The 21973-nt window shown below is 47.5% G+C and overlaps 2 long non-coding RNA genes across 2 annotated transcripts in view; both read left to right on the top strand.

Annotated features, from left to right (window-relative positions):
• LOC307224476 overlaps positions 1-21973 on the top strand; it is a 516482-nt gene that overhangs the window by 215396 nt on the left and 279113 nt on the right. The window lies entirely within an intron of this gene.
• On the top strand, positions 16400-19524 carry LOC307224428. The gene is made up of 2 exons (XR_013842506.1): positions 16400-17065; positions 18401-19524. It is a non-coding gene; the product is annotated as an uncharacterized lncRNA (long non-coding RNA).

Raw genomic sequence — 21973 nt, 5'->3', positions numbered from 1 at the left:
TGCACATGGCACCTTAGTATGTTTGTTGTTTGAATGGTTACAAGTCTACCTCTGTTCTAGCTATTAATCTAGTAAATTTGGTTTTATACTTATAAGCCAGTTTGTGGTGGTGTTGTTTTGTTGTATTCAGCCCAATGCCCCCAGTCTTTCCTTGTTTTTGCAGCACCATTTTCACCTTCTCTCCCTTTTCTTGCTCCACTCTCCCGTCACACAGATCTCTCCCCCTTTCCATGCCTCTCCTATTCTACAGCCCCCTTTATGCGCATATTCCATTATGACATAGGTTACTGTGTTTTCAAGAGGAACAGATTTTTGGAGAGCAACCCTATCAAGTTAGAGAAGGTTAATCTCAGTTGACAGATATTGTACATATATGGGTGTTTGCTTGTCGATAAAACATCTCTTCCAAATTACTACATTTAATCTGAAATTTCATGTTGAAGACTAGATATGGGACCAGGAATGAAATGCATTGTGGAATATCTGAGGGCTCCACATTCTTTATCTCTCTCACATGAGGCAACTGAGGAAAGGGAATGGGAGAAGTTTAAAACAGCATTTTGTTTTCCTTTCAGTGTCCCTCCTTTTTCATTGTACTCAAACAACGGCAGAAATTTTAGTAAAGTGGGGGTGGAGAAACACTGAGAGGAAAATTGCCATATTAAACAATGGCAGAAGTTTGAGTAAACAGGGATGAAGGAACAGTGAGAGGTTTTTTATAATTAAAAAAAAAAGCCACACATTTTTAACATGGGGAAGCACCAGAGATGGGTAGAACACAGGAGCTAACACCAAAAAGCTAACACAACAAAGGCTTTCCTAACTCCTTCTCGCTGGCACTGTTATACAGTGGTTTCGCTCCTTCCTCCTGGGCCGTGTTCAGACCCCTGGGCCCTCACTTGTGGGGTGCCTCAGGGTTCCGTCCTCTCCCCCATGCTTTTCAACATCTATATGAAGCCGCTGGAAGAGATCATCAGGGGGTTTGGACTGGGTGTCCATCAATATGCAGATGATACCCAGCTCTACCTCTCTTTCAAATCAGAACCAGTGAAGGCGGTGAAGGTCCTGTGTGAGTGCCTGGAGGCGATTGGAGGATGGATGGTGGCTAATGGATTGAGGTTGAATCCTGACAAGACAGAAGTACTGTTTTGGGGGGACAGGGGGCGGGCAGGTGTGGAGGATTCCCTGGTCCTGAATGGGGTAACTGTGCCCCTGAAGGACCAGGTGCGCAGCCTGGGAGTCATTTTGAACTCACAGCTGTCCATGGAGGCGCAGGTCAATTTTGTATCCAGGGCAGCTGTCTACCAACTCCACCTGGTACGCAGGCTGAGACCCTACCTGCCCGCGGACTGTCTCGCCAGACTGGTGCATGCTCTAGTTATCTCCCGCTTGGACTACGGCAATGCGCTCTACGTGTGGCTACCTTTGAAGGTGACCCGGAAACTACAACTAATCCAGAATGCGGCAGCTAGACTGGTTACTGGGGGCAGCTGCCGAGACCACATAATACCGGTCTTGAAAGACCTACATTGGGTCCCAGTACGTTTCCGAGCACAATTCAAAGTGATGGTGTTGACCTTTAAAGCCCAAAATGGCCTCGGCTCAGTAGACCTGAAGGAGCATCTCCACCCCCATCGTTCTGCCTGGACGCTGAGATCCAGCGCCGAGGGCCTTCTGGCGGTTCCCTCATTGCGAGAAGCAAAGCTACAGGGAACCAGGCAGAGGGCCTTCTCGGTAGTGGCGCCCGCCCCTGTGGAACGCCCTCCAATCAGATGTCAAAGCGGTAAAGAACTACCTGACATTCAGAAGACATCTTAAGGCAGCCCTGTTCAGGGAAGTTTTTAATGTGTGATTTACTGTATTTTTGGTTTCTGTGGAAGCAGCCCAGAGTGGCTGGAGAAACCCGGCCAGATAGGCGGGGTACAAATAAATTATTATTATTATTATTTTTATTATTATTATTATTATTATTATTATTATTATTATTATTCTCAAACCTTGTTTTAAACAGCCACTTCTCCCCTGATTTCCTCCACCACTGCTTTAATCAAACCTCTCCTGTTGTTTAAAACTGTTCTTTTCCTCTGCCCCCCCCCTTCACTCATGCCCTTTAGCCACCTTGACTACACGCAAATCCAGGATTTTGATGCAGAAAGCACTACACATCCTCCAATGGGAGCTGTGCGACGACAGCCTTACATTTTTATGTATATAGGAAGACAAGCTCTCCGACCGTATGCGTCATTGGGAATGTTAGGGGGCGGAGTCAGATTAAGAGAAAACAAATTCCAGTTTTTGTAAGTTAACCAGAACTCAAGAAATATGCCCCCTCCCAAACTTTGCTTCTTCCGACATCACAACGCTGAACAGCATAAATCCATTTTTGAGCTGGGCACCTGAACAAGAATAACAACAAAAATTACATGAAAACAACCGAGGTGTTTGTTTCTGCATTACCGCAATGCAGCCCAGGAGTGTACCAGGCTGCAAAGAACATCATTGGTTGTAAACGTCGGAGCAACATCTCTCACTCACAAGCCGCGCAAGCTGTCATTAAAGGCATGTTTACATTAACAAGGGGAACTGGGCGCATTGTCTGGCAGAGAAAATCACGGCAATTACCCACACAAATAGCTTTTTCCCTTCTCTCTTCCTGCAGTCTTTCTCCATGAGCAGTTAGGTAGAAAGAAATGAGAGAGCGGGAAACAGCTCTCCAAAGGTTGTCCTACTGCAACGATCATCATCTCTGACCATTGGCCATACTAGCTGGAGCTGATAGAAGTCCAACAACATCTGGAGATCCCCCTAGGTTCTTCAATATAGCCATGCATTGATGTTGTTCTTGAGAACTCCTGTGGTTTCTATGAGGTTTTGTGGCGGATCAGCTCCTGGTTCTCTGTGACATTGAAGATGCTGGTCAAAGGGATGAATGCCATGATCTCCCAACTTGGGGCAAGTGAGAGACCACAATCCTCTTGGGCTGGAAAAGCCAGGTAGCATTAGAAGGCCAGTTGGTCACCATGGTTCATATATAAAGACTCCCCTGTCTTTTGTCATCTTGGTCACCGCATCACTGAGGTCCCCCAGTGTCACCCAATGGAACTGATTGGGCAGTAGATCCAGGAAGTAATTGTTGAGAACAGTGTGCTGCTGAGTAAAGGAACCACTGGACAGGAGTCACTGGACTCCAACTCCCATCAGCCTCAGCCAGTGTGGCCAATGAGCAGGGATGGTGGGAGCTGGAGTTCAGCAACATATGGAGGGCCAAAGGTTCCTCAACCCATCTGAAACCCTGGAGAAAAGTAAAGGACCCCTGGATGGTTAAGTCCAGTCAAAGACGACGCTTTCGGGCTGAGGGAGCTGGTGTATGTCCACAGATAGTTTTTCCGGGTCATGTGCCCAGCATAACTAAGCTGCTTCTGGCACAAACAGACACCATGATGGCAGAGGCGGAGCTAGCAATGTCACCGCCCCCCCAACGGGATGACAACCGGGGCGGACCGCACCCACCGCACACTCTTTCTCCACCAGTGCATGATGGAAGCCAGAACACACAGAAACACCATTTACCTTCCCGTCACAGTGGTACCTATTTATCTACATGCACCGGTGTGCTTTCGAACTGCTAGGTTGGCAGGAGCTGGGACAGAGAAATGGGAGCTCACTCCGTTGCGGTGATTCAAACCACCAACCATCTGATCAGCAAGTGTCAGGTGTGCGTGCAGGAGCCAGGCCCTGTGACCAATAATTGGACTCTGCGGGACTGGGGCCTTCCCAAGTTTGTTCTGGAGAGGCAAGGTGCGGCCGCACAGGTGAGGCTGATTGGTAACTCACAGCACCTGGTGGAAAGAGCCGGGAAGGGATATAAGGTCAGCATTTCAATTCGGCTCTTTGCCACAGCAACACGTTCCCTGCCTTGCTGTATTTGGCTCTTTGACTCCTTGCTTCCTGATCCTTCGACCCCTGACTTTGTGACTCCTTGCTTCCTGATCCTTCGACCCCTGACTTTGTGACTCCTTGCTACCTGATCCTTCGACCCCTGACTTTGTGACTCCTTGCTTCTTGATCCTTCGACCCCTGACTTTGTGACTCCTTGCTTCCTGACCCTCGGACCCTTGATTTCTTGACTCCTGGCTTCTGCACCCCCGTTCCTGCTCTCACCCTGCCATCTTGCCCCCAGTCCCGACGTCCCCAGCCAGGACTTTGATCGTCCATGAACTGGACCGTGACAGCAAGCCCAAGAGGCTCAGTGGTTTAGACCACAGCACCACCCGCTTCCCTGAACCCTGGAGAACCTCTGCAAGCCATCATAGACAACACCAAACTAGATCATAGAATCATCAGGTTGGAAGGGACCCTAGTTCAACCCGCTACAATGTTGGAATCTCAACTAAACCATCCATGACAGATGGCCATCCGACCTCTGCTTAAAAACCCCTGAGAGTCTGACGGTCTGACTCAGTACATGACAGCTTCCTCTGTTCCTTGCCCATTTGTTCCTGGTTGTGAGGAATCACAGCAAGGAGGAGCAACACCACTGCAGTCAGATTCTGGAAGGCATGCTCCATGATGTCTGTGTCAGGAGTTCAGCCTACGCTCGAGTAGAACCCTGGCAGAGACACATGCCCAACTGGCATGTTCTCTTCCTCCTGGTCGATCGTTCGGGAGCTTCAAAAGCTTTCTTCAGCCCGAACATCACAGTGAACGATGGCAACCGACACCGACACACTTAGGGATCCGTAGAGTTTGCGCACCTTGCGTGACAGACCTCAGCAACTCTGCATTTTGGCTAATCTACTTTATTTACATATAAACACACACGGAGCACTGCAACATGGCTCCCTCTCTCTCTAGCATCAGGCAGCAAAGAGAAAAGGAACAAAGGACAATAGTCCCACTTCACGTCACTTCCCACTCTGTGGAGTCAAAACATAAACTGTCATGTGAAAGACAACAATCCCAGGACTGCAATCATGGAGCAGGAATTCTAACAGTCTGCGGGTCGCAGGGAATGCTCTGACTTCTCCTGCTGGCTTCCAAACCACCTGGATGAAGAATGGTAGTGGCGGCAGCAGAAAAAGCTCTAGGAAAGAGCACTATACTGTACCAAATTACAACGAATTGCCTTTGGCACTAGGCAGGGATAAGACGACTTCACCGGACAGCGATTGCGGAACCTCGCTTAAGCAGAAGCAAGCAAATCAGCTCTGTGTGTGTTTCTGCAGTTGCTGAATGGAGAGCACGGGGTGATGAGGAAAGTCCCAGACTTCCTTTTTAAAGGGACAAGGGACTCCCCAGGTAGTTTGGGGCTGTAAAAGGGCTCTCCTGCCTCCCGCAACCCTCCTGCAGATGTGTGACATTGGTATCTCCTGGAACTCCCCATCATTTGGGCTTCCCTGACTCGACCAAGGCCATGGGTGGGGAGCCCATCTCAGTCCACGGGCCACATTTGCTCCTGGGCAACATTCTGAGGGCCACATGCCAGTGGTGGGTGGAGCCAGGGGCCAAAGTGGGTGGAACCACGAATATAAACATTACCTTTCCGCAGCAGCTAGTGTCTACACAAAATCTCACAGCACTCCCTCTCTCTGTCATCCACCCAGACAAGGAATTGGTGTAATCAGAGTTCAGGAACCCATTTCAGACCCATTCAGAGTGCAGAGTAGGGCCCAGTGCCCCTGGGCACCCCGCCACAGCCTAGACCCCAATTAGAGCTGGAAAAGTTTCAGAAAAGAGACGGAAATGATCAAGAGGTTGGATCTTTGCTTGCCAGACCAGCTTCCTCCAAGAACACGTTCATCTACATTGGAGTCCTCATTTTATTTTTTTATTTTTTTTAAAAAAGGGATTGTGAGAGAAAAGCCACGTTTCTGCTGCTCCTTTCTGCAGAAAACCGCTCCGAAATCCACCTCCTCCTTGCACTCCCCCCCCCCAATTCATATTCCCTCTAAAGGTCACCATCAAGCGAGATAGGTTCCTTCTATCTACTTATCGTTCCTGCACTGAAACCAGCTTAAAGAGAAACTTCCCATGGTAAATTAAAGTTTAACAGTGTGCTATTTTGCGATAAGCACATTCCGTGGGTCTAAGACACTCGTCGTTTCCTTGAAACTGTTGACAACTGTACAGACCTCTTTGACACCCTCTCTCTCTCTCTCTCTCTCTCTCTCTCTCTCTCTCTCTCTCATATTCACTGCAGTTACCGTAGAAGATACCTCTCTCCTCAGCATGTCAGCAAAGTCGGCAGGTTTGCACAAGCAGATTGCAGGAACACAATGGATGATTGCAGCGCATGGGGCCCAAGTTTGCTTAATTCAGCACTGCTTTTAAGCGTATATCTGCGCTCCACCCCCACCTCCCTGCTTTTCAAATCATATTCCTATGTCCATTTCCCAGCAGTTTAGCAAGCTGTGGGGCTAGAATAATGTGACATGATTTGCAGCCGCCCAGCACTTATGACAGAACCGAGGATCAGCTCCGCAGAATCAGGCCAGTCACCCATCTAGTCCGGCGTCCTGTTCTGACAGCGGCCAACCAGATGGTTGTGGGAAGTCCAAAAACTAGACCAGGCTGTAAAAACACTCTCCCTTCCTGGAGTTTTCAGTAGCTGGGACTTAGAAGCTTTTCTTCCCCTGACAGATGAGGTAAGAGCAGAAGAAGAGTCCGCTCTACCAGGCCAATGGCTCAACTAATAGAATCATAGACCCTTAGAGCTGAAAGGGACCCGAGGGTCATCTAGTCCCACCCGCCAGAATGCAGGAATCTCAGCTAAAGCATCCATGACTGATGGCTATCCAACCTCTGTTTGAAAATTTCCAAGGAAGGAGAGTCCACCACCTCTTGTGGGAGTCTGTTCCCAGGGCCGGATTTAAGTTTGATGCGGCCCTCAGCTCCTGAAGGTAATGGGGCCCTTGATATGTCCAGTTGTCCATTGTCAACAACAAATTGTCGCTGTTTTTTTGCTATATGGTAATTTATGGACCTCATAGGTATCTAAAGCCATTTGCACATAACAAATAGGAGCCTACACAACACAAAACACTGTTGCTGTATGTAGGTTTTATTTTATTTGTTTTTCATCTGATATTTTGGAAATGTTCATCCAGGGTTTTTTTCCTCCTTTACATTTTTTGGGGGCCCCCAAGAGAGCAGGGCTCTAAGCTATAGCTTCTTTAGCTTATACGTAAATCTGGCACTGTCTATTCCACCGACAAACAGCTCTACCTGTCAGAAAGTTTTTCCGAAATGCTTCGTCGGAATCTCCTTCCTTGTAACTTAAAGCCATGAATCCATCATCCTATGTTCTGGGGGCACCTAGGCAAGTAGGATCGTAGAATGCAACAACTGATTGGCTTGCAAGAAAAGACCAATCAGGCTCCAGGAGGGAAGCAGAATCAACCTATTAGGCTGGTAGGATCGTAGGATCCTAGAATGCAACAACTGAATGGCCTGCAGGAAAAAACCAATCAGGCTCCAGGAGGAAAGCAGAATCAGCCAATCAGATGGGACTCATGGTGTAAATAATGTATATAACAGCCTGAGGTTTGGGGGCCAATTCAATTGCTGTTTTACAAGCTGCAATAAAGAGCATGAAATCACTGGAGGGTATATTTCAATTTTTTTAATTTTTTTATAGCAAAAACGCTTTGTGCATCCGTGTCTGATCTCGTCCTTTTCTAAAACTTATTGATTGGCACATGTTTTTCTTTTTGTAAAGGTACCAAAAAATAAAATACAATAGAATTGGGAATAAGGGTTTTTCCTCAGGGCGTTTGTGCTGTATCCCATTGGCGGCACTCGCCTTTCTTCTGATAGGAAATACTCTGCGGCCGGGGGGGTGGGGGGAGAGAGATGGGGGTCATGCAAGGTCAGTTGTGGGTTAGTGAGAAATGTCCCTATTTCCATCTGGGGAATGTTGGAAGGTATGTCCTGTCAGAGATTTCACAAAGTACCCCATCGATTTGCATAGGCTGTTTCCCTAGTGTTTTATTTTAATCTCTCTCCCCCTCCTGACCTTGTGCTTCTTTCTCCCAAGTCTTTGCCACCCGCCAACTGGTTTCCGAATCCTTACCTGCTTTAACCCCCACCCCACCCCCACCACTGCCACCCCTCACCCCCCGCCGCTTCCCCACAAATTACGGCTTTAATCCGGTGGCGCTAATTGATCAAACGACGCTGGGCTTCGAGGTGTGTTTTGTGAATTATTCATTTTATCGCCACACTTCATTTCCAATTCAACTGCTGTGCCAAATGAGAAAGTGGGTCTTCATCTCCATCCCTTCGCTCATAACCGGAGCTTCATAGCCCCGAGAAGGCAAAATAATAAAATAATATAATTCCCCACCACACGCACCTCAAGTCTTTATGGAAGGGAAATAAAAAAAAAGAGGGGGGGGAAATGAAAATTAAATCTCTGCCAGAGATCCCTTCCCCGATGCGCGGCCATTAATTAATTATTTATGGCCTTCGGTAATGGGCCGTTTACCGAGCGCCGCGGCTCTGCATAAACTTTTAACGCTTCCCCTGCTCCCAGAGAACTCTCCGTTCGAAAGCCCCGGCGCTGTAAATCTCAAACCTGACCAGGCGAAAAACTCTCTTAATAGCGCATTGGCATCGACGCAGGTGGCGCCGTGGGTTAAATCACAGAGCCTAGGGCTTGCTGATCAGAAGGTCGGCGGTTCGAATCCCCATGACGGGGTGAGCTCCCATTGCTCATTCCCTGCTCCTGCCAACCTAGCAGTTTGAAAGCACGTCAAAGTGCAAGTAGATAAATAGGTACCGCTCCGGCGGGAAGGTAAACGGCATTTCCGTTCGCTGCTCTGGTTCTCCAGAAGCAGCTTAGTCATGCTCGCCACATGACCCGGAAGCTGCATGCCAACTCCCTCGGCCACGACTGGACCTAATGGTCAGGGGTCCCTTTACCTTTACCTTATCGTATGCTTAGGCCTTGGCTTGGTACAGAGTCAGACCGCTTGGTTCATCTGCCTCACGTTCAGTTATGCTGAACAGCAGTGGCTCCTCCAGGTTTTCGGATTGTGGGTCTTAAAGATCACCCTCTCAGGGCTGGCGTTCAGAATTTGCCAGGCGCATTTTGCCACCTGGCTATCGGCTGCTTGCCACCAAGTGAAGATGCCCAGGTGTCAGGATGGGACCTGATGTCTCCACCAGCTGGAGGCACATGCATGGGGATCCTTGGAGCTTTCCTGTTTTCCCATACAGTGGTACCTCGGGTTAAGAACTTAATTCATTCTGGAGGTCCGTGCTTAACCTGAAACTGTTCATAACCTGAGGTACCAATTTAGCTAATGGAGCCTCCCGCTGCTGCTGTGCCACTGCCACACGATTTCTGTTCTCATCCTTAGGTAAAGTTCTTAACCCGAGGTTAGCGGAGTCTGTAACGTGAAGCATCTGTAACCTGAAGTGTCTGTAACCCAAGGAACCACTGTACTAGCAACACATCTTGTAGAATTCTATCTGTTATATTTTACCTGCACAATCGGAATTAATTAATAGGGCTGGGTGTTCATCAGTATGTGGGTGATACCCAGGTCTACCTCTCTTTCAAATCAGAACCAGTGAAGATGGTGAATGTCCTGTGAGTATCTGGAGGTAGTTAGGGGATGGATGACAGCTAACAGATTGAGGTTGAATCCTGACAAGACAGAAGTATTGTTTGGGGGGGGGGACAGGAGGTGGGCGGGTGTGGTGGACTCCCTGGTCCTGAATGGGGTAACAGTGCCCTTGAAGGACCAGGTGCGCAGCCTGGGAATCATTTTAGACTCACAGCTGTCCATGGAGGCACAGGTCCATTCTGTGTCCAGGGCGGCTGTCTCCCAGCTCCATCTGGTACGCAGGCTGAGACCCTCCCTGCCCGTGGACTATCTGGCCAGAGTGGTGCATGCTCTGGTTATCTCCCGCTTGGACTACTGCAACATGCTCTATGTGGGGCTACTATTCAAGGTGACCCAGAAACTGCAACTAATCCAGAATGCGGCAGCTAGACTGGTGACTGGGAGCGGCCACCGAGACCATCTAACCCCAGTCCTTAAAGACCTACATTGGCTCCCAGTACGTTTCCGAGCACAATTCAAAGTGTTGGTGCTGACCTTTAAAGCCCGAAATGGCCTTGGTCCAGTATACCTGAAGGAGTGTCTCCACCCCATCGTTCAGCCTGGACACTGAGGTCCTCCTCTGAGGGCCTTCTGGCAGTTCCCTCCTTGCAAGAAATGAGCTTACAGGGAACCAGGCAGATGGCCTTCTCGGTAGTGGCTCCCGCCCTGTGCAACGCCCTCCCAGCAGATGTCAAAGAGGAAAACAACTACCAGACTTTTAGAAGACATCTGAAGGCTGCCCTGTTTAGGGAAGCTTTTAATGTTTGATGTTTTATCGTGTTTTTTTAATATTCTGCTGGGAGCATTCAGATGGCCCTGACTTAATACAATATTAAGTTTGGTATTGCATCCATCATGGCTCCAAATGGTTCAAGCTTAGGTCCTGGTGACCGCAGGATATGACTAATTTTTAAATTATCATCCATTTTGAAACCCGCAAGATTCTAGTTTCTCTATAATGATTAGGAACTGCCTTGTGTGATTGTTACAGTCTTTTCCTGGATTCAAGTCTTCTTTGGAATGGCGCTTTCATCCATGATCTAACTGCACATCGTCTGAGAGAAAAGAGATGCTTGTTTCTCTTGTGCCTCAGTCCTGGAGCTCTGCTATAAAGGCGCTGTGATCTAAACTGTCTCTCTCCGTATGTGACACAGAAGACGCTGAACCACACCTGTTGAAATCAATGACAGCAATTCCCCAAATCGGTTTTGTTAAGTGGATGTGCAGTCCATTTCCTCCACAAATATCAAGGCCATAATCCTTTCTTTCGTTAAGAAAACAAAAATGAGATACGAAATGTTTTCATACATGGGGTCGTGTCTCCATTACTCTGTTTTGCTCTCTCGTTCCTGGACTGAAAACATAAATAAATGTGATGCCATGGGCCGAAAACTGGTTTAAAGGTTGGGGAGGATTCCCCACCTAATGCCAGGAAAACGCAATTTAATAGTGAAAAGCGACTGGAAATGTTCATCGCAACCCACTCTCTCTCTCACGCTCACAAAGGTCATCTGGGTTGAATTTCAGCAGTGCATATAGTTGGGCCATATAACTCACTACACAGAATTTCCTTTGAAGTCAAGGTCTGAAGGTGAAATCTGAGGAAAAAGTGAGCAATGGACTTTCTGGGTTAGAGGCCAGTAGGGAGAAAGCAGCCTAAAATGACTTTTGTTTTATTTTATTCTACATTATTTTATTTTAGTTATTCCCCCCCCCCACTTCACTCTTAGGTCCCATAAGGTAAAGGTAAAGGTACCCCTGCCCGTACGGGTCAGTCATGTCCGACTCTAGGGTTGTGCGCCCATCTCACTTAAGAGGCCGGGGGCCAGCGCTGTCACGTGGCCAGCGTGACAAAGCTGCATCTGGCGAGCCAGCGCAGCACACGGAACGCCGTTTACCTTCCCGCTAGTAAGCGGTCCCTATTTATCTACTTGCACCTGGGGGTGCTTTCGAACTGCTAGTTGGCAGGCGCTGGGACCGAGCGACGGGAGCGCACCCCATCGCGGGGATTTGAACCGCCGACCTTTCGATCGGCAAGTCCTAGGCGCTGAGGTTACCCACAGCGCCACCCCCGTCCCTCTTAGGTCCCATGGTCGGTTACAACTATTAAAGCACAATCTTAAAAACAGTTTACACAATTTACAACCATAAAAATAAGCTGAGCCCAAAAAATGTATACCTCAAGTGAAGCGGTATGTCTTCAACATCCTCCGGAAGCTGTATAATGAAGATGCCTCCTCTGTGGGGAGGGAGTTCCACAGTTTGGGGGCCACCACAGATAAGGCCTTGCACTCTCAGGCTGCCACCCGGAACTACCAAGAGAGGCGCCTCTGCTAATCTCAGTATGCAAAAAAGGAAGGGAAGGAGGCAGTCTTTCAGATATTTGGGGCCTGAGTCATTTAGGGCTCTAAACATCAATGTGAGCACCTTGATGGGCCCTGAAACAAACTGACTTTGAAAGAGGACTAGAGAAATTCATGGAACAGAAGGCTATCCATGACAAATAATAATAATTTTATCATTTATACCCCGCTCATCCAGCTGGGCTTCCCCAGCCACTCTGGGCGGCTTCCAACAAAATATTAAAATACCATAATGCATCAAACATTAAAAGCTTCCCTAAACAGGGCTGCCTTCAGATGTCTTCTAAAAGTCAGGTAGTTGTTTATTTCCTTTGACATCTGATGTTAGGGCATTCCACAGGGCGGGCGCCACTACTGAGAAGGCCCTCTGCCTGGTTCCCTGTAGCTTTGCTTCTCGCAGGGAGGGAACTGCCAGAAGGCCTTCAGAGCTGGACCTCAGTGTCCGGGCAGACCGATGCGGGTGGAGACGCTCCTTCAGATATACTGGACAGAGGCCTTTTAGGGCTTTAAAGGTCAGCACCAACACTTATATAGCCACAACAGCATACCACAATGCCTCAACAGCAAAATCTGGGACACCATCTTCCCTTTTTACTTGCAAGAGTACAGCAGCCATGATATCATGCAATTTCTCACTGCGATTTCCCCCAAAAAAGCTCTTTTGGGGTATGGCACCCCAAAACAGGTGTTTTGTGGTAATGTACAAGATCCCAGCCCTGAAAAATGTGCTTTGGGGGGGGGGATCACGGTACAAAATCTCACGAGACCATGGCAATCCCAACGGTCGCTATTCTCTTGCAAAGAAAAATGGGATGTCCCATTTTTTTAGGGCTTTTGTGGGGTCAGCAATGGCTCTGCTTTGCCTCTTTTCTCTTTGGAGATCACTCGTAGCCAAGTAAGAGTGTCTTCCATGAACACATTATTAACAGTGAGTCCGTAAGTGACTGCAGAGGCCAATTCTGGACCCACACATCCTTCCACAGTGGGGACATTGGTTCCCGGGCAGGAGTTGATCACGGTGAGGGTTTGCCAAGCATGCCTTCCTCTTAGTGTGTTTCTCCCTTGCATTCTGAGTTCAAGTGTCTTCAAAGCTCATGACACCTTTGGTAAAGGCTGTTCTCCAGTTGGAGCACTCACAGGCCAGTGTTTCCCAATTGTCGGTGTTTATACTACATTTTTTCAGATTTGCCTTGAGACAGTCTTTATACCTCTTTTGTTGACCACCAGCATTACGCTTTCCATTTTTCAGTTTGGAATAGAGTACAGTGGTACCTCGGGTTACATACCCTTCAGGTTACAGATGCTTCAGGTTACAGACTCCGCTAACCCAGAAATATTACCTCGGGTTAAGAACTTTGCTTCAGGATGAGAACAGAAATTGTGCAGCGGCGGCGCAGCAGCAGCAGGAGGCCCCATTAGCTAAAGTGGTACCTCAGGTTAAGAACAGTTTCAGGTTAAGAATGGCCCTCCAGAACGAATTAAGTTCTTAACCAGAGGTACCACTGTAGTTGCTTTGGAAAATGATAGTCAGGCATCCACACAACATGACCAGTCCAATGAAGTTGATGTTGAAGAATCGTTGCTTCAACACTGGTGACCTTTGCTTCTTCCAGTACACTGGTATTAGTTCACCTGTCTTCCGAAGTGATGTGTATTTTTTTTTTGGAGACATCGTTGATGGAATCTTTCGAGGAGTTGGAGATGGCGTTTATAAGTGGTCCATGTTTCACAAGCATACAGTAAGGTTGATAGTACAATAGCTTTGTAAACAAGCCTTTTGGATTTCTTATGTCCACCTGGGCTTGTCTACCTGGAGATGCTCTACCTAGCAATGCTGGAGATGGCGCCTGGGACTTCCTGCATGCAGCCACTGAGCTGTTGTGATGGCTACAAGCTCTGCACACACCTGCACAGGAACCTGGCTCTGCTCCATGAAAAAGAAACGGAACTTCTAAGATATGCAGGTGAGCTACTGTAACACCCAATTAATGATTATGAGGCATTTGACTACTTCAATAACAGAGTCTCCAAAAGCACTTATTACAGATGGATTCACAGCTGGTGCCCAGGTGTGTGCATTTTGGCAAGAGCAGAAGGCGATCGCCCCCAACATTTCGGCTTAGACGAAATTTGCAACTCTTTCCCAGAAGGTTTCCTTTTCCATTTATTTTGAAGGGGAGGTTCTTCAAGGGTCCCCGGTCTTTGAACACCCCAGCCATGGCTGCACCCATTACTTTGGATGGAGCAAAGGTTCCATGGGGGTGGAATCGAAAGATGCTTAATATCCAGGTGGAATTGAGGCGCTGGAAACATTTCCAAGCCTTTCCGGGTGGGGCGGGGGGAGAGAAGCGGCGATATTTTTACGGCTCCTCTTATGACAGACATTATTCTGCTCAAATGTGGTTACCGGACCATTAGTATTTAAATCAGCTGATAATACGTCGGGAGCTATTCCTGCCAAAACTAACTTTACAGCTGGCCACGGCGACACAAAGTTCTAATGGGCCGGTTTAAGCCGTTTATGTCAAACAAGCTTTGATTTTTAGCCTGCGGCGGTGATAAAATGCAGACGTACAATTTGGTGAGATTAGCACTTCTCCTCTGGCCACAAAAGGGAGGATTATGAGTTCATGGGAGGCGGGGAAAATGGGTTATGAGGGAGAAATGTATGGAGTTGGCTTTTTTTTAAAAAAAAAAAATGGACTAATGTCCTACAGAGAAAGCCGACAAAGGAACAGAGCCAGGAGGATATTGTTGAATTATTCCGTGGGTCATTTACTCTACAGGTTATCGGTTCCAGAGAAAATGGCTGACTAATTTTAGGCTCATTTTAGGCTGCCGCACTGCCAAACGTTGGGTTCTTGGAGCATGTCATGCCATGTGTCTTTCTGAGGCTTGTGGGCACCTTTGAATTTCTGGGCGACTGCTGTGGGTGCCACCCTCTCTGGTAACTTATCTCTTCAGCAATGGATGACTGCAGGATGGGAGTCTGCCAGCAGGGTCCTTCAGAGTTACAAGTGTGTGTGTAACTTCAGAGAGCCAATGTGGTGTAGTGTTTAATAGTGGTAAACTCGTAATCTGGTGAACTGGGTTCGCGTCTTCGCTCCTCCACATACAGCTGCTGGGTGACCTTGGGCCAGTCACACTTCTCTGAAGTCTCTCAGCCCCACTCACCTCACAGAGTGTTTGTTGTGGGGGAGGAAGGGAAAGGAGAATATTAGCCGCTTTGAGATTCCTTAGGGGAGTGATAAAGCGGGATATCAAATCCAAACTCTTCAAGTGCGCAGTTAATCATGAAATAATAAATCCCTGCATAAATTGCGCTCCGTATTGTGTGGTTTGCTCTGCCAGGTGGGATTAGACTTGATGAAGCAAAAAGGCTATGTGTGGATCCTGCTTGAGATGTCTATCTTTTACCTCCAGCACTGGAGACAAGATGTCTCCAAATGCCCAGAAGACCAGGAGAAGAGGGTATGTTTCTCCTGGTCTGCTTATGGGAAACCAGATGTCATAATAGATGGTCATTGGAAGCTGCTATAACATAGCCACATGCACACCTTGGAAAGTTCTGTTTTATTATTTGACAAAACATACCGTATTTTTCGCTTCATAAGACGTACCTGACCATAAAACGCACCTAGTTTTTAGAGGAGGGAAACAAGAAAAAAAATATATTCTGAATGAAACAGTGGATGTATGATTTTTGTGGTTCATGCTGTGGCCACAGACATGTGATTTGATGGTGAGTTTGAGGTGAGAATCCATGTGGATCCGTGCTTTGTAACCACGTTTTTGCACCATTGCAGCCCCACAAAACAGTGGATGTGTGTGTTTTTTGGTGCAGGCTGTAGGCATGGACATGCTATGTGATCTGATGGTGAATTTGGGGTGACCCAATGCAAAAATCCTGAGGATCCATGTGGTAAGTAAATCCCCATCTTTGAGAGGAACTGCTTCTCATCCAAGTTCAATATTTCCAAAAGGGAACCAATTTCATTCCACGTCCGTCACTTTACAAAATGAGCTAGTTCAGTTCCCCTTCAGTTCAATTCAGGTTCATCCAAATATGAACAAAATATGTATCCCCATTCGGAATGTTGCAAGCTGAAAGGTCCAAAGGGCCTTAAGAGTTCCCTTTTATAAGGTGTAAGAAAATGAACTAAAAATCATTCAAATGTCTATCTCAGTGGTTCCCCAACTCATAGAATCGTAGAGTTGGAAGAGACACAAAGGTCATCTAGTCCAAACCCCTGCAGTGCAGGAATCTTTTCTGGGGCCACTGCCCCCATGGTCCCATAAACTCATCCCCAATGCCTCCTACTCTATAAAAAGCCTTTATCGAAAAAGCAGTTTGCACAATCCACTAAAGAAGAAAATAATAGCAGAATAGAATTCAAAATAGTAGCAATTTATTTCACATTTATTCAAAATCCAGTGGGAACGATTCAGTTCAGTGAGTCCAACAAAACTAGTGAATTTGATCCAGCGACACCAGCTTTTCAAAGTTGGAGAGTCATTTACACCTCTGGTACCCATGTCAGGGACTGGGAGGCCACTGATGAGGGAAGCGGGGCTGGAGTGTGACTCGAGAGTGGGGAGCAGGGATTTGTGGGGACCTGAACCAGCCGGGGGGGGGGGCAAGAATCAGAGGCAGGGAAGCTTCAGAGCTGGAGGAAGAGAAGGAAGAAGCAGGTCAGTGAAATATACTCGGGGTCCTGTAGTGATTCCATGCTCTTTATTGCAGCTTGTAAAACAGGGATTGAATTGCCCCCAAACCTCAGGCTTTTATATACATTATTTAAACCATGAGTCCCGTCTGATTGGCTGATTCTGCTTCCCTCCTGGAGCCTGACTGGTCTTTCCCTGAAAGCCAATAAGTTGCTGCATTCTAGGATCCTACTTGCCTATTGTTCTAGGATCCAAGCTTAGTACATAACAGTCAGGCAAGTGAAGGGCCAGCTGCTTTCCCACCGTCTCCCGCACCACTGCTTCCCAGAACCAGAAGAGAATTCAAGTGGGAAGGGCAGAGGCAGCTTCCTCTGTCTGCATGGCACAGCCTGTCAGGGGAAGGTTCATAAACTGGTGGTAAAGGTAAAGACAGCATCTTAAAAAGCAGAGACATCACCTTGCCGCCAAAGGTCCGTATAGTTCAAGCTCTGGTTTTCCCAGTAGTGATGTATGGAAGTGAGAGCTGGACCATAAAGAAGGCTGATCGCCAAAGAATTGATGCTTTTGAATTCTGGTGCTGGAGGAGACTCTTGAGAGTCCCATGGACTGCAAGGAGATCTAACCTCTCCATTCTTAGGGAAATCAGCCCTGAGTGCTCACTGGAAGGACAAATCCTGAAGCCAAGGCTCCAAGACTTTGGCCACCTTATGAGAAGAGAAGACTCCCTGGAAAAGACCCTGATGTTGGGAAAGATGGAGGGCCCAAGGAGAAGGGGACGACAGAGGACGAGGTGGTTGGACAGTGTTCTCGAAGCTACCAGCATGAGTTTGACCAACTGCGGGAGGCAGTGGAACACAGGAGTGCCTGGCGTGCTTTGGTCCATGGGGTCACAAAGAGTTGGACACGACTAAACGACTAAACAACAACAACAAAAGGGACCCCTGACTGTTAGGTCCAGTTGTGGCTGAGTCTGCCTTAAAGTGTTCAGGCACACAGGCATGACCCATTTCTGCCACACAGGTGCACAGATGCAGGAAACATCTGGATTGATGGTGAGTCCTGGTATAGGTAAAGGTAAAGGGACCCCTGACCATTGGGTCCAGTCGTGACCGACTCTGGGGTTGCAGCGCTCATCTCGCTTTAGTAGCCAAGGGAGCCGGCGTGCAGCTTCTGGGTCATGTGGCCAGCGTGACTAAGCCGCTTCTGGCGAACCAGAGCAGCACACGGAAACGCTGTTTACCTTCCCGCCGGAGCGGTACCTATTTATCTACTTGCACTTTGACGTGCTTTTGAACTGCTAGGTTGGCAGGAGCAGGGACCAAGCAACGGGAGCTCACCTCATTGCGGGCTGCCGACCTTCTGATCGGCAAGCCCTAGGCTCTGTGGTTTAACCCACAGCGCCACCCTCATCCCTAAAACTGGTGTTATCTTTGACAATAAAGAGTTCGTATCTGCCATGTGCACTTCTTGGGCTGAGAAGCATGCTTGAGAACTCCCTTGCCTCCCTCTTGCTTCTTAGCGCCCCCCACCTAGATATTCCCTCCACCCAGGGGTAGCACTGCCCACTTTGGGAACCACCGCTCCATTCCAAAACAAGCTTAAAACTCCATTTAGTTCCCTTGGCAATTAAGAGAACTGCTTTCAGGTACAGCTCTGAGATTTCCAAATTAATATCAGGGAGCTTTGTTAAGCTAAGCCAGTTCCTTGCAAGCTGCGGCCGCATGGGCAAATGTCTTATTTGTGCCTTTCCTGACACAGGGGAATATCTCCCTGCAGGGAGATGTTCGTTTCCTGCGATGGCATCAGTTGATTCCAAACCAGGACAGACACCATCAGATTCCATCGGAGTGTTTTCCGAATTTGACGTGAGGTCCTTAAACACTTCCTTTCCCTCCCTTCTGCAAAACTGGGCCAACTGCACCTGACAGCAGGGCCGTATGCGGGTATTTATGACTCGGTGTTTGGTTGCTATAGCAACAGAAGCCAGATAAATATCTTGTCAGGAAGTGGATGCAAGTGGTGGAAGACGTATGCCTGGACGCCCTTGTCCCATTAGCGGTGGCTTCGGAAATAGCGGTGACTGACAGCCTGGATCACAGACATGTCCCTGGAAACTGACACAGAAAACAGTTTAAGTCCTGTTTGATGACCCCCATGGAGGTTAATGGGATTCAGTTTGGGGCAGCCTCTCAGCTGTTGGTCTTGGACCAGGGGTCTCTAAAGCATCTGAGCATCTGAAACAGTCCGCCGGTCCATTTTATCCCAATATTTCTGTGTCAGATGGTGGTGACTCCCTGGGGTGTCTTTGGGTGGAGATGTGGGATATTACAGGTTTCGCACCTGGGACCTTGTGAGTGGGAGCAACATGTGATCCACCATTGGGCAACCATGATTCTGGTTTGACACTCTGCCATAAAACAACCTACTGGTTCGTGTTACCTCCCTTTGTAGGTTGTTCTGCGGACTAAAGGAGCTAGCGGAGCTTGAAGACCTGCAATGACACTGAAGCAAGAACACTACGTCTTTCAACTCAGGTCTACGGCACGGAGCTGTAGAGTTGGAATGAGTTCCCCAAGGGTCATCCAGCCCAACCTCTGCAATGCTGACTTGCTTATTATGCTGTCAGCAGTTAATGGATCCCGGTTTAACCCACACGGATGGGTTAGGTTGCCTGAGGCTGTTTGCCACCCTTGGCCACCGCAGGAACATCGGCCTAAGCCCGCTCTCACCAGAAGAGAGTGGAGAATGGAAGAACGCAATGGGAAAGAACCAGAGGCAAGATAGCTATCAACTGGAGAGCTTCCTTGCAAGCAAGGCTCTTTGATCGCTTACATTCAAAGCAAGAGATAAAATGGAAATAAAGCAATGAGTATTTACTCTTCCTTCGCGTTTCCTTTAATGCTGTCTAATTACGGCAGCTGACAACCATCTTCCGTGGCACAATTAGCACTGCGTTCCACTCTGCTCAACTGATTCCTCCCTGGGTTTTGATTCTGGCGTGCGTGCCTTCCACACTTTGGCCCAATGGGCCACGGTGTACCTTGGGGCTCAGACCCATCTACCTGGCATGAGAAACCCAGATTTGCAGACGTGTGGCATGCGGGCATTGCAAGCAGAGGTGCACCCACCCGCCCCCCCTCCGGAACTGGTTCTGCTTCTCTGAGAGGCCTCGGCTGCCTGCCGCTCGACTTGCGTCGCCTCATCAGCAAGGGCAGCGCGTTGCAGAAAGTGGCATATGCCGCAGCAGATGCTGCCGAATCAATCCCCGGTAATGATGAGAGAATGAAATTACTCATCCGCCATCGCTGCAGCTTGAATGGGCTTGCAGTGTTCCTGAAGAGGCGGTTGGCTGAGAGCGAACTAGAAGCAGATTCCATGGACAGAATCACCTTGCTTGTCATTTGGTCCGGATTCTGCCCTCTGGAGCATCACCGTCCATTGGACAGCCTTTCAGATAGTTGGAAGATGTACACCACATCAACTCGGTCTTCTCTTCTCCAAGCGAAACATCTCCAAACCCCTCAACCATTCCTCATAAGATTTGGTTTCCAGGCCCTTGGTCATCTTGGTTGCCCACCTCTGCACACTTTCTAGTTTGTCAATATTCTTCTGAATATCGGAATGAATACTGGGCACCATATTCCAGGTATGGTCCAACCAAGGCAGAATAGAGTGGTACTATTCTTTCCCTTGATCTTGACAATCAACTTCTGAAGACTACAATTGCATTAACTTTTTTTTGCTGCTGCATCACATGTCGCAGAAGACAGAGGAAGCTTGTTTCCTGGTAGGACCGGAACCAATGGAATCAGAAGACAGGATATTTCATCTAAATATTAGGAGTAACTTCCTGATAGTAAAAGCTGTTTGACAGTAGAGATGACCCAGGAAGCTGGTGGACTCGTTCTCATCAGAGGTTTTTCAACTGACGTTGAATGGCCATCCATTGGAGATTCTTCAGCTGTGACTCCTGTATTGCATGGAGTCAAACTGGATTATTACCCAGGGGGTCTCCTCCAACTCTGCAATTCTATGATTCTAAATTCTCACCAAATCTGGGTTGTGATTGGCCAGAATTTTGAAAAACAAAGAGGGTTATTCTGGCAGGAAGGGAATAGAATTGTGTGTGAATGAGCTCTCTGTGTGTGCAGAGAAATCGGGGGTGGGGGTGGGATTTCACCCTGTCTCTCCAGTCAGAGGAGAAATCTTCAAGCATCTTCATTTATTTTTCTCCTTCGGGATTTTTCTTTTTCTGTTGCTGCCACTGCAAGTGAAAAAAAGGGAGAGGAATTAACTCCAGGTGCAGCAAAACACTGTTTATTGTGAACCCAACATGTTTCAAGGAAAAAATCCTTTACCAAGGTCACATCTTTAAAGAAACAATTCTAACAAACTAGGAATACTGCAGGAGCTCTGGGTGGGGTGGATGGGCTTGCAATAAACAATATTTTGTAGCACCTAAAGCTTCTCCTCTACTCCTTATGTTCATTGCCTGATAGCGTTGCTACCCAACTTCTGTGATTAACTCTTTCATTTTCATTTTTATTTTAAATATTTTATTCACATATAAAACACATAAATTTACATTTACACAATACACTACCTTATTTTCATAGCATAAAACATACTTATGTTACATTACTCTATATAATACCTACCTATACTGTACATATCAACATACCTACACTCCTACCCCACACGGACACCCGCCAAGTGACTTGACTTTCAGCCATTCTTGTTACGCTACTTTATTTTTCCAGCTAGCTGAAAGGCATTTCATTATTTCTTTAATCTCTTCTTCTGTCTTGACTTTACTCTCCTTTCACTCTCATTTTCTGGATTCACTCAATATCTGTCAGAAATTCTACTTTTTCCACATAGATTTTGATGCATTCCTTAAAGATAGCCCACTCCTTTGATTAACACTTTCAAATGCCATTGGAATAATAATAATAATAATAATAATAATAATACATTTTATTTATATCCCGCCCTCCCCAGCCAAAGCCGGGCTCAGGGCGGCTAACAATAATCAAATAATCAAACAATCAAAAGTCACGCCACCATTTTATATCCTCCACAGTGCCCAATACCATACCCTGCAAGTGTCCCGGAAAACCCAGGGCATCCTGGTTTTTTTTTCTCACAAGAAAAATGATCACCACGATCTTGTGCGATTTCACACCACAATTCCCCCCTGGAAAAAATGCTTTTGTGGGGTCATAATCTCACGTGGCACCCAAAAACACATTTTTTTATTGCCATGCCTGGAAAACCATTCCATCACAAGAGGAACCGTGGACCACCAACTACCGAAAGCTACTAGTCACA

This window comes from Podarcis cretensis (assembly GCF_951804945.1).
Source record: "Podarcis cretensis genome assembly, chromosome: 9".
In the NCBI taxonomy this organism is placed as follows: domain Eukaryota; kingdom Metazoa; phylum Chordata; class Lepidosauria; order Squamata; family Lacertidae; genus Podarcis; species Podarcis cretensis.
Note: the sequence above shows the minus strand (reverse complement) of the source record. Positions and strands in the feature narration are given on the sequence as shown.